The sequence below is a fragment of the Oxyura jamaicensis genome, chromosome 2, assembly GCF_011077185.1.
Source record: "Oxyura jamaicensis isolate SHBP4307 breed ruddy duck chromosome 2, BPBGC_Ojam_1.0, whole genome shotgun sequence".
NCBI classification, from domain to species: Eukaryota; Metazoa; Chordata; class Aves; order Anseriformes; family Anatidae; genus Oxyura; species Oxyura jamaicensis.
In genome coordinates, this window is record NC_048894.1 from 96647810 (window position 1) to 96662352 (window position 14543).

Genomic DNA, 14543 nt, shown 5'->3' on the forward strand with positions numbered 1-14543 from the left:
TTCTTTTTCATTTTTTATTTTTTTTTTGGGGGGGGGGGGGGGGGAAGATATTGCCTTTGGTGCAATGCAAGATTAGTGCATTATGAAATATTTGTGCTACTCAATATAAATGACCCTACCTATTAATAAATCTCTGGGAAGATATGCAAAAGTTGAATTACATTAAATAGAAGAATTCCAACAGAAAATTAGGCATACATAAAGGAATACATAAATAAAACAGTGACAGAGGAAAAAGGATGTCCTCTCCATTGATCACTTTGAGGATTAATTGTTGACTTGTTCTAAGGACATAGCAACTATTACTGGTTTTATAAGGATGATTACAGAGAATATGAAATCCATGTAACTATGAATATGTATTGTAATGTATTGCTAGGAAAAAATTACACTGATCATATACATCTATCTAATTAGTATAATTTTGAAGGCTAACAGATAGACCTTAAAATGTAATATAGAACAAAGGCTTGTTAAACTCTTTCAGTATGATTGATAGATAGACAGACAGACAGATGTTTTGTTGATATTCATATACTCAGTTTACAGCGCCCAGGACAAGCCACACTGAAAGTGAGAGATCCATTCAGAACAGCAATACCATGGAGAAATTATTTTTCAGATCTCATTCACATAATTGACAAAACAAGTAGAGGTACACAGTGAACAGATCCTCTCCATTTGCCAACATAAGTGAGGTCTCCATGGCCATCACAGCACTTCCATCTGGCTTTCACAGACTTTCAGAGGTTTTTCCTATTAATCAGGAATGTAAATATGAAGTTATATTGTTGAATCTTATAAACAACATATTACAGATAGAAGCATGTTTTTGCTCACAAGACAAAGTCTCTAAACAAAACAAAACAACAACAACAAGTAAAATGAACTTCCTTTTCTGAGCAGACCCATTCATTGGAAATAGTCCAATGAAACAAAACACCTTACACCAATCTCCCAAAATCTTATCTACTCTTTGACACTGTTGTAACAAAATGCTTTCAAATACTGTGCTAACCTTGTTCAGGTGTTCAAAGGATTTTTAATTACAGTTCTCAAAGCTTGCAAAGCTGCCCAAATGAGCAAGCTTGCTCTTTTCAACTGGCAGCACAACTACTCTTCTACCCACCTCCATATCGTAGCATATGTTTAATTAAAGCCAGTGCAAATAGTGGAGAGAGGAGATAAAAATTTTCTTCCCACAAATTAGCAAGGAAAACATGATTAAGAAGGTACCCCACAGGATGAAGAAAGCTATCTGTGTTGTTCCCCAGTTGCACTGTGAACTGGGTGTCTGTGGGTAGGTGTTGTGTCGGTGGAGAGGTGTTGTGCAGCATGAACAGCTGCGTGTACGAGCCTCATGAAATGCTTTGGAGAGAGGTGAGCTGTTGAAGGAAGATCAGCAAAAGGAAAACTACAGCAGATAAGGGCATAGAGAGAGGCAGAGAGGAGTTCTGGCTTGTTCTGCTGTTGGAGTAGCAGTTGCCCCAGATATTTGCCAGATAGTAATAATGTTTCTTCATAATGATGAAAAGGATAGTGATGACTAGTGCAATGACAAAACAGCCATATCCTGTAGTTTATTCTGATGCTTACTTACTGAAGCAAGTGTGAGGATGGAAAACATCAGCAAAAAAATAGGACTTCTTCCAACAGAATTTCATGTATGACTTGAACTTGCACAGAAGTTAACAATGGTTAATCAAGAGCTGTCGTACTGCTTTTGAAAGTAAAAATAAGAATCCAATGTTTCTGTACTGTAGTCTACATTCATTTTTGATACATACAGTGATCTATATAATTATGCAAAGTAATGTTTTGAGAAAAAGGGTAGATATCAAAATAAATTAAAAGAGACATAGATGGTATGTGAAATAATTCTAAAGTATCTTTAATGACTGTTCCCAGATGGTTTCTTTTACTGCCTCAGACTACAAATAGTATCCACCTAACAGCTGGGTTCAGAAGGGTTACTGCATATTCCTGAAAGCTAAAAAAGCTCAACAAGTGCTGAATACCAGTGCTAAACATAAATTACTTTGTGATAAAATGCTGTGCAAGTGAATAGAAAATTTAGCAATGATCATAACTTCTTTTTCTACTGCTGAAAAGTGAGGAAGAGGTCTCTCAATAAGTTGCAGAATAAAATAGTAAGGACAGCAGTTCAGGAGTCCTTACAGACTTAAACTGATTGCAAGGTACATCTAAGCTTCTTTATCTGGGTACCTGTGGTTCTTTGATCATTCAGTTTAGCAGATAGAAAAGGGAGCAAAACAGAATTTGAGTGATGTTACTGATGCACAGTAGCAAATATTTAAAGCACAGTTCTAGAAAACAAGGTCTGGAGTCACCTCTACTGATCTTAGGGAGTATAATAAAGCAGATCTGCAGAATCTCAAGATTTCTCTCTTCCACAGCCTGTGCTGGAATTCAAAAACAAACAAATAACAAAAAAAACATACAAACAAATCCAAACCAAAGGGTAGTGCATTAGAGCTTGAGAGAAAAGCTGTCACCTGCAGTTTGGATTCCTACGAGAAGTTAAGTAGACATTTAGTGATCTGCAGGATATTTATTTGTTCTTATTGGATAAGCTGAACTAAATAACTCTTTGCTAATCAATAGCTGAAAAATTGTTGGAGATTTTGCAGTTGCTTTTCAGGTTGTTCCTGGAAGCAGGACGGTTACATGGTTGATGTCATGCATACCTCACAGTGCTTATCAAAGAAGAGTCTGAAAAGCTGCTCATGTCTATAGGGGAGATGACTCGAGTTAGTGACAACTTCACTTACACCCACAATACTGAACTCATAATAACTTACAAATGTAGTTCAGTGCCCCCATAATCTATTAAATTCTTTCTCTTTTTAGTTTGTGAGAAGTTACTGAGCTGTTGTCCCATACAAGATGTCTGAAGTCCACCTAGGAAAAAAAAACAAACAAACAAACAAAAAAAAACAACTTTATAGGCACTACTGCCTTACTCATTTAGGTTTCAACACTCATCACATAAAATCATATAAAAAGATTTTTCCCCCTCATACCACTCCAAGTTATTTCAATGTCTTTTGAAGTCTAGTGGCTAGGATAAGAAAAAAGATGAAGCTGTGAGATACTTTGTGAACTCCCACCTTCTTTTGAAGCATCACAGCCCCAGGATTCCTACTTCAAGATCCTGTGTTGCCAAATAGTGACTTGCACATAAATGTCACTATGATTACTTGGCAAAGCTATTAATTGGCTAAAAAACCATGCAGAAGTAGCAGCCAATAATGACAATGCTTCCATTTAACTTTGCTTGTTTCAAAAGATGTGATGTGACAACAAAATGCAAATTCTATTTTTGTACATTGCCCAGTCAATAGAAGCTGGTCTCTCAGAGCCTAACTCCTTTATTCCATTCCACATGGGTCAGGCCTTTGGATATGGACATGGTAGAAAAGTTTCTAAAAATCTGAGTAGTTTTAAATCTGACCTTGATTTATCCCTGTTTTTATGAATGATTGATTGCTGACTCTCTTTCGGATCCATTTTGCTTTAAATCTACATGTTCCAAACATAGAGGAGAGAATGATTTTTAATAATTCCTACAAGGACTTGCTAGAGAAAACATATTTTAGAGGAAATATAAGAGACCCAGTCTGACAATACTCAGTTGACTATATCACACTTAAAAGGCACTATCCTTTATGACTCTTGCTCTGAATGACTAAGTTTTGGTATACAGCTATCTAATCTGTCAATAATGTTCTCTTCTCTCCCTACCCCTTGGGAAATAATTACCAGCGTTAAGAGGCTAGGTTGTTTATCACATCAGCTTTGTAAACCCACTTTCTCATCCTCACATGTTGTTCTACATTTCCCAAGTCCTAAACAGCAATAGTACTTCCTCACCATAAATCCTAGTGCCGGTCACTTGCAACTCTGTTAAAGAGGAGACCCAAAAAATTAAGACTTAAAAAAGAAACACGGAGAGAAAAAACTCATGTGTTTGATATTGATGAGAAAACTATTACCTGATTATATCTGCTAGTGTCAACCACACGCCTACAGGAAAGTGGAATATCATGAAACTAGTCATATCCATTGCCACTAATGAGTAATGTTGATGACAATTTTAAACACAAGAAATTCCCACTGGAAGTGCATCACAGCTAATTCCCAAACTACGGTTATTTGCATGGGTTAAACCTGAACTATTACTCCATGCTGCAAACTTTGCATTTCTGCTGGTTTTGCTATTCTGACTCCTTTCTTTTGACAAGTGTCAATATAGTTACTTAAAAAGTATATCACTTATAGAATCATAGAGTGGTTTGGCTTAGAAGGGACCTTATAGAAACACTTTATGAAAAAAGAAGGAAAAGAGGGAGTCAAATTTTGTCATAGGTATGATTATCTACTGAAGTACATAAAGTCACAGAACGAAAAACCAAGGGCAGACTTTGGCCTGTCCATAGGACAACTTTTCTTCTACCAAGCCTATAAAGCAAAGTATGTAGACAGTATGTCCTTCACTCTGCATGATACCTTACGTAATTTCCCAGACAAATAAACAAATAAATAAACAAACAAACAAATAAATAAGGCTCTGCTACACTTGACCATTTTGACTATGCAAGCATTGATTGTTGATACGCTGGTCCAGCTGAATACTTTTGGTCAGCTTTTGGTTTATGCATGTAGTAACCTTGCTTTTCACACTAAAATTTATGATCTTTTCATCATTTCCCAGTCAAAGTATTATCATAATTACATAACTACATAGCTAGCATTCAGATGAATCCAATCCTAGGCCTTAGTCAGTCAAATGACATTCATCACTGTTTTAGTACACTGAAATAACTGATGACAAAACTGGGATGAGTATCCCTGGAAGAGCTAGTGAACATCATCTGCCTACTCTCAGCCATCACAGCACTGCTACATGAGTACACTAGAGACTCAATTCAGCAAAAACACCTGACTTTGAATTGAAGCTTAGAAATCAGAAGCATGCAGTTATTTAAGACAAGGCTTTATTTACCCATGTGAATGACTTGCTTTCCACCCAGACCTTAGTGTGAAATGTAAAGTACATTCTGGGTCCTCACTGCATCAATATAATTTTGATTTATTATCTTTTACGCTTGCATGTCACTGTCTGATGGATCTTCCCTTTGTTAAATTAGTTTGTCTTCATGATTTCCACATGTGAATTTTATCTAAGAACAGATATTATCCCTGTAAAAGGGAGTTCAGATTCTGAAACCAGCAAACAAACCTCCTCACCCTTATCTGAAAAGAGAGTATTTACCTAGAGGCATTACACCAGCACCTTTGTTCTACCACACATTCTTTTTCTTCTGCTCTGTTGGTCACTTTCCCACGTAGGGAAGGTTAAGGTCATTTTTGATGTAATGATACCTATCCATCCTTTAATCTGACTTCAGAAGGAATTCGTCCCTGAATAAAGGCATGAAGACCTGCAAAGTCTAGGAAATATGAAACGCCACAATGAGCGTCCTAAAAGGTCTTAGTGTAGCACAATATCTAGCATTAATTAGTACTGCTGATGTAGTACATTTAGATAATTTCCTAGATAATATTTTTCCTGTTGGAACCAAAAAAGTCTTTCAGCAAATGTATGCTTTTCAACCCAATAGGAAAAGTTTTTTTTTTTTTTTTTTTTTTTTTTTTTTTCCTCTTATTTCCTCTACTTATTTACTTATTTTAGCAACAAACGTATTCAGGTATTCAAAGTAATTTTTTAAGTTTATATTTAGAAGTAAGGCAAACTATTTGAACATTATTTTCCATTTCAGCTGAAAGAAGTTTGTCAGGATTTATTTATTTATTTTATTATTATTTTTTTTCTCCTGGTAAATAAATTGGTTATCCACACATTTCTGTCCAGTTTCAAGTTGTACCATCAATTCAAGTAACAAATTTACAGGCAATGTATTCTTATAACATGAATGAATTTGAATAAGAAACATGATCAGAAAATGAAATAAGTATTTGAAATAGAAAATTACGCTCAGTGTAGTGTTTCATTTAAAGGATTTCAGTCAGACTGCTCTATCCCTTGCAAATAATATGTACCTTGACTTTATAAATATGCTGTCATATCTCAACAGGATGAAAAATAGTGAAATAAATCATAGAACCAAATAAATGATTTTTGTGATGTGTTTCTCAGTGCTACTGAGCTGCCAATTTTCAGTAAATAGGCTGTTCAGGGCTATTACTTTGCACCCTTGACGTTTTGTAAAAGCGCTTTGTGATTCTGCTAAACGGGAATACGCAGAAGCCAAGAAAAAGAACTGGCCAATTTAGGACTGGTGGATGAGATGACAAAACCAGCAGAAATGAAAATGCATACCACCTAAAGCAGTTTTCAGTACTTTAACCAACATAAAGAGAGAGAAAAAATCTGTTACTCTGACTGAGATAAATTATAGAAATAGCTTTATTTTAAGCCAGCAAGAGCGCCTGACCACAAAACCAGACATTAATGGAATTTCATTTGGACAGAGAGCAGCTGCTTGGAGAACCAAACCCTGGTATGTGGTAGAACTGAAAAAGGTCTTTTAAAAAACATTTTACAAAATGGTCCTGTTTTTCTGCACCCATGTTGCTGCAGCTCTAGGAAGAGGAAAACAGCTGTAACAGTGATCAGCAGCAGCTGTGACATGCCCAGGGCCAGAGCCTTTGCCCCAGAGAGTCCCAGCAGATACTTCCAACTTCCCTAATACATGTGGAGATCGAGACAGCTCTCACTGAAGGGGCAATGTAATTAACTGTCAACAAATTTTCATATGCCTTCTGAGATATATGTTGTTGCGATTAAAATATATGCATTTTAAGAAGCAGCAGATAACAGAAGCTTTATACTGCTGCAGGTATTTTAAATATTCTCCCATAAAAATAGTTTGAGCCTATGGCTAGTGAAAAACAAATGCAAAACTCTTGATTCTTCACCAAATAAATAAATAAATAAATAAGATATTCTCCTCACTACATTGTTTGTGTATATTTCCCTTCATGTTTTATGTTCATTTTGAAACATCTGAAACATAGCTGGAAGACTTTGGTGCTGGAAACAATTTTATTCTGATAATAAGCTTTGTTTTAAAACATAAAGAGTATGCAGATGGAAAACAAGTTCTTGTTTTACCTGTTGGTGAGCACTAAGAGCATTACAGCAATATCTATGAGCTTAAAAGTTATGGGCCAAAGCAAAGATACTAGCGACCACACTAATACCACAGTTGCTGTAATTACTCATAAAGGCTGAGAAGACAACAGGCATGAAGAATACATACAAGACAGAAGAAATTAAAATACTTGAACCTGTTAGGGGATCTGATAACCTAATAGCACAACTATTCTTCTCAGTGCTCAATTCCAGCACCTTTTTTTTTTTTTTTAAATTGTTGTAGATTTTACTCCTCACTCTAATTATAATGAAGAAAGTAATGATTAACACTGCAAAACAATGACTCAATTTTGATGTTGACAAAGCATTAGTATGTGAATCTCTAAATCTGTAAGTGAGGGATGCGCTAAGACACAAGTGATTGAACGGACTGAAATAATAATATAATAATACTAAACAATGTGATCCAAAATTAAAATATGTGATACTAGACAGATTTATCCCTCTTTCTTTTAAATAGCTAACTTGTAAGACCTTTTCATGGCTCACCTCTACAGTATGTTCTTGATTTTGGTGGGGAGACTTTTATATATGCTGCCTGACCTACATTTCATTGCATGAATTTCATAGGAAATTGGCAAGGAACAATTCAGGAGCTGGTACTGTATTTGGAGTTAAAATATTTTTTGTATTTATATTTCTATATTTTTACTTTTATGTTTCTTAAGGTCAGATTTTGCAGACCATCTCTTAATAGCCTATGCCCCCAAACTGTTCCATCACCAAAACTCAAATTTATTTTACTCTAAGCTTTATGATTCCTCAAATCCATTTTATGTCACCCTCAAATTTACCTCAATAGGTTTCTTCTCTTTCTTTCCCAGTCCTTCCAGGATCAGTCCCTACTGCTAACCTACCTGGCCATTTACTGCTTTGTCTTTTCAAGATTCCTGTGGGACATTTTCCTGGATGCTTTTGAAGTTCTGCAATACCTTTACACTCTCTCAATACTGCTTGTTACTTTTTCCTGAAATCTCTGAATCAGTTAGTGTGTTGGTCTTGTTTCATTAATTTATAGTCTCTAAGTTGTTTAATCTTTTCGGAATACATCACAACCTAAAATAAAACTTAATATTTTCTATGGAGCTGTTGCAGAGAGTTATGAACAATGAAGATATTCTGTTAGAAAAGTTAATGAAATTGTATATAATGATCTGAAAATCACATTAAAAACAAACAAGCAAACAAAAAACTTGTGAAATCTTGCATTTTTATTGGAAACACAACAACAGCTCACTGAAATATTAAAAGGAATAATTACAGCTAAATAATTATATGGCTTTTCATTGCCACACACACACACACACACACACACACACACAAAATAAAAATAGTCCACTCTATGCCTGTCTAGAAGTAGTGTTCAAAAAGCCTGTACTCTGCTTTAAACTCTATCTCTCTTTCTTCTGTCTTGACTTTGCTGGTTCTTCAGACTAAGCTGTAACTTTTTTTTTTTTTTTTTTTTTTTTTTTTTTGAGCATAGTGTCACTTGGCTAACTGAGAATGAGAAAAAAATGCAGTTGGAGGGGGACATCTAGTGATGTGATCTGTATTTACATGCTTAGCTATTGTGCATCTGAGCCAGCTGGCTAGCAAGCTGGCTAGCAAGTTACAGAATTTTTGGAGGCATAGCAAGGATGTTGCAATACTCTACAAAGTAGTAGTATTGGGGTTTTGGATGTTTGCAATACTCTACAAAGTAGTAGTATTGGGGTTTTGGTAAGGCAGCATACAAAACAGCAGCAGCAATGTAATGACTTAGTTCTCAAATAAATCTTCTTCAAATTAAATGTTGCAAAGTTTTAGTGATTAGTGCTGTACTTCTTGTCTACAGCTATGTCTCTCCAGACCTGGGATTAATCACCACCTACACAATTCATGTAGAACAGCCATTAAAATCCTGGTACTCTTAGTGGTGAAAGCATACCATTGAACTACTAGCTGCTTAGCATAGCAGTAATTTTGGAATACTGTAATGGTTCTTTTTAAATACTTTCTTTAAATAGTTCATTTAAAAAAAAATCTCCAGAAAGCATAACTTGTTACATCTCAGGTGAAAATTAGAGCAGTTATTGCAACTCCCTTGAACAAAGTTTTATCAGTGAAACACTGGAAATTAATAACTGTAAAAACCTCAGACAAATACAGTAAAGATCCATGATACATGATAGTAATTGTTAGCATGAGCTCAAGAACTGCATATTATTTGGAGAAAAAAGAAGCCAGATTTCACTAATATAAGATAAATATCAGTGAGAAACACCTGTGAAACCATTAACACCTCAAATTTACACAATTTATAATTTTATATTTTGAGTGATACCAAAATATCACTTTCATATTTTTAGAAATAAAAGTTATATAAAACATACATGAGCACATTGAAATAACTAAGGCTAAGAGCCAACAATATGACCACTGACAACAAAAAATAGAATATCAAAGATGTTTGTTAATTAAGGACTTACATATTTTCATATCCAGAGAAAAAGTCTAAAAAGATGTATGTTTACTTATATACAATTTTTATTTATTTTGTAATATAGAGACTAAAACTAGCTGCTTGAGTAGATCTGTAGGTGCACCTGTTATACAAGCACTATGAAGAACATGTCCAGAAAGAGAGGATTGTCTCAGAAAAATATCACTGAAAATGCACCTGCATTGTGGAGGAAGTACGAGTTGATCAATGAGTTTGCTCCCTTCAATAAATGTCTAACAAAAATAAATAATTAAATAAATAAGTAAATACAGCAGATGTAGCTTCTGCTTTTGGATTTGTTTGTGTGTGTGTATGGGACAATATTCCTAGAGTATGTTATCATTGTTACAGAAAAAAAAAAATTGCAGTGAAAATCAACAACAAGATCAACAACAAAACCACCTCTGAAGAGCACCACACTTAGAAAATAGCTCCTGGAAAACCCAGAATGGTGTTGCAAGCAAACATCTCTCTAGTATGGGAATCACTGCCTCTTACTCCAGGGCAGATAGATGCTCAGGATCTTAGAATCATAGAATCACAGAACTGTAGAATCACAGAATGGTTTGGGTTGGAAGGGACGTTAAAGAACATCCATTTCCACTCCCCCCCTCCACCCCTCCCTCCCACCATGGGCAGGGACACCTCCCACCAGACCAGGTTGCCCAAGGCCCCATCCAGCCTGGCCTTGAGCACCTCCAGGGATGGGGCATCCATGGCTCCTCTGGCAACCTGTGCCAGCTCCTCACCACTCTCAGAGCAAAGAATTCCTTCATTATATCCAAACCTCCTTTTAAATTAAATTATTTACCCCTAGTGTCCTATCCCTATATTCCCTGACACAGAGTCCCTCCTAATTTTTTTTGTAGGCCCCCTTTAGGCACTGGAAGGCTGCTATCAGGTCTCCCCGAAGCCTTCTCCAGGCTGAACAACCCCGGTTCTCTCAACTTGTCTTCATAGGAGAGGTGTTCCAGCCCTCTGATCATCCTCGTGGCCCTCCTCTGGACTCGTTCTAGTACCTCCATGTCCTTCTTGTTCTGGGGGCCCCAGAGGTGAATGCAGTACTCCAGGTGGGGTCTCACAAGAGCAGAGCAGAGGGGGAGAATCACCTCCTTTGCCCTACTGGCCACTTCTTTTAATGCAGCCTGGGATATTGTCTTTCTGAGCTGCAAGCGCACATTGCTAGCTCATGGTGAGCTTTACATCAGCCAGCACCCCCAGGTCCTTCTCTGCAAGGCTGCCCCTAATCCTTTCTCTGTCCAGCCTGTATTTGCGCTTGGTATTTCCCCAGTCCAGATGCAGGACTTTGGTATTCCTTTTCTTCCCCTTTTAAAACTGGGGGTTATGTTTCCCCTCTTCCCGTCAGTGGGAACTTCGCCGGACTGCCACAACTTCTCAAATATGATGGACAGTGGCTTAGCAACTAAATCCACTAGTTCCCTTAGGATCTGCAGATGTAACTCATCAGGTCCCATGGACTTGTGTACCTTCAGGTTCCTTTGATGGGCTTGAACCTGATCTTTCTCTACAGTCTTGCCCAAAGTCATTCAGGTTGCACATGACTAAGCAAGAAATAATGGGATAACCATTGAACCTGGCCAGCCCCTTTATGACAGACTGGGTTTCCCCAGCACAGCCTCAGTTTTGAAAAAAGCCATGCTAACTACGTGCAGCTTTTCATGAATGTGTTTAAACTGAACTGATAATTGTCTGGGTTGAAGCCGTGGAAGTACATCATGAGCAAATGTCAAGCAAATCTCAGTCATAGGGCATATTTTGAGGTAATAAAAAAAATCTGTTCAAATCATATTAATAAAACACATCCCTGATTCTGGACTGAAACCCAGCCATTCACACTAGAACAAAACTGAAATGATAGCTCATGTTGGCATATCCAACACAGTATAGGAATTAGAAATCTTTGAGAGGGATGAGTCCTGTCCCACATAACACTATGCTTGTTATACTGCTTGTTATACATCCTTTCAGGTGGCCTCCTCTCACCTTCCTCCCTAATACAATTATTCATCAGAATATCTGATTTTTTTCTGGGAAAATAATAGCAGATGATGGCCCTTCATAACACAAAGCAGTCCTCAAAGCATTTCTTTTTGTTTCACTGTCTTCTCATCACTGAAATAATTCTTATTATTGCAAACTCATTTATAAAGCCACTGCTATCCCTGCTGCAGCCTGGTACAGAGGGGTGGTAGGAGCAGCAGAGATCATCTTCCACCCTTCTGCCCTTACCTGTCAGAGCTTTGAGGCTCTGAAGGTGCTGACCCAGCACTGGGAAGAGGATCTGTGGGAAGACAAGTCCTGATGAGGCTGAGCAGTTTAGATAGTGCAGGACAGAACACAAAGCTACATGGCTGTATTAATGATAAACATTGTGAATTGATGTGCACTGTGTACATTTTCCATAATGATTGAACAAATTCAGTTTTCAATAACAAAACATAGAAAAGGTAAACTTTGGAGCATTTGGGAAGTAAAATGAATAAATACAAAATAGACTGCTTTTCAACATGTTATTAGTCTGATGTTTTTACTGCTTTCAATTACTGTCTTCCTATTCAGATTGTCTTCTATTTCCACTAGCAGCAAAATTTTAACTAGAACATAAACATTTGTACTTTATTAAAAAAAAAAAAAAACAAAAAAAAAAAAAAAAAAAAAAAGAATATATATATTCATATATATTCAGTAGAAATGAAGATAGATAAAAAAGAAACCCTTCTCTCATCTCACTGCAGAGCCCAAAGCAAGTGTTTGAAGACATTTTTTAAGGAACTCAATTGAACTCTGTACTATTGTCTGTTTTAGAGTTCCTCAGTTATTAATATTGGGCATGTAAAGCACATGACTATTCTATACAGACAGGAAAAGACTTACCCTTGTTTCATTTTAGCTAATATAGCCCACTGAAACTGGCAGCAGAAAAATACTGGGTAACCTTTTAGGAAAAAGTTATGTACCTTTCAGCCTTATTACCATAAATTATTCTTTAACTCCATTGATCAGTGAAATAAAAATTCCATTTCCCTTACACATTGACAGTTTCTTTCAGGGAAAGGGGAGGTTTCTTAATTGCAGACATTTTCATTCCAAAGTTTGCTAAACAGAATTGGCATTGACATCTCTGTGAATATTACAGTCAAGCTTCTGACTTTTAATATTTTCAACCTGACAGATTTATTTATTCTCAAATAAAAAAAAAAAAAAAAAAAAAAAAAAAGAAAGAAAGAAAAATCCTGCCGAAATATATAAGTTCCTTGTATTTCCTGATTCTGAAAATTACCAGGTGCCAAGCTGTGAGCACAGTGAGACTGAAGACCCTTGAGAGTGACCTTAAGAACCACAAGGGCAGGGAATTGTGATATAGTGATTTAGGCAATTTCATTGTAGCTTCTTGGTACTAGAAAAATGAGAAATGGGTTTTCTATTACTAAATATAATGAATTCCCTTTCTGTCCTGTCACAAATTGTCAAACTTCATTAATGAGAAGAAAGATGTGCTACATAAAGAGTAATATGAGTATACATAGTTAAAATGGAGAAATTTTGGACGTTGCTGGAAGTGATCGCTGATTCTCTGCATCAAATATTGCAAAATTCTTTCTAAATAATATATTTCAAAATTAGCAAACATAGCTATGTCATGCAACATCTATATTTTCAGAGTAATTTGCTATTATTTGAAAAAAAAAAAAAAGGCTACATGCTTTTCAGGCAAAGCTCAGTGGCTTCATTTCAGAATAATATTTAAACTATATTTAACTTTAAATCTGTGTGTATCCAGTGGAGCAAGGAAAGCCCTTTTAGTTAGAATTGGGTTTAAATACCTAGTTAAATCATGGTATAAAATACTTCATAATTTGCTAATAGCATGACTTTAGTTTTTAATTGTCTTTATAATTGCTTTAAATTCGGTGTGGCTGAGTCTATTTTTGATGACATCAATAGCAGTCGTGAATAAGAAATCTAAATTTCAGTTCTGCACAGGAAAGGTATTTCACCTTTCCAAAGTTTCCAGGAACCCACTGCTGCTTGTGTCCAAATTTGACACTGTGATGATGCTCTTTTAAGCAGACTTTTAGGCTTAGTTATCTCTGAGTGTTTGATATGAGTCCCCCCCTGCTTTTATGCCCCCCTGCTCCTCTGGGCATGTGGAGGCCTTCCATGTGCTGATGGCTCTTGGGATAGGACTGGGAGCAGCCAGGGCAGGGTATTAACCTGAAAGATAATGCATTTGTAATTTGATAATATTTAGAGTGACTTATGAATATAATGTCTCATTAAAGTGTTTTATTTAATTTTATTTTTTTTTAGAATTATAAAACATTGTCTGGATTTCCCACACTTTTACAAAAAAAAATAACATTAAAGTTAAGTAAAATTTATGTTGAATTTGTTAAAAAAAGAAAGGAAATTCGGTTACAGTGTTCCACTCTTCCTAAGTGGAGTATTTTGATTATACCTTGTTCAAAACAAATAACTTGTTTGGAAATTTATCAGATATGCTAGCCTGAAAAGGAAACAAACAAACAAAAAAAACAAAACAAAAAACAAAAAACAAAACAACAACAACAACAACAACAACAAAAAACAAACTTTACGTCTATTTCTCTGTCCTTCAAGTTTCTTTAATTTATTTGTTTGTTTGGTTTTGTTTTCAAGAAAGTAAGCTAAAAGCAGGAATTGTTTTCAGAGCCCTGTCTTTGATATTTAGTGGGAGAAGACCTTGCAGTGTTCTGTCAACACCAGCATCTTGGCTGCTTGATAACCTCTAGCAACTCTGAGACTCTCTGTTTGGAAATGTCCTGGAAGAGCGTGTCCTTGAAAGAGCAGCTCCACCTC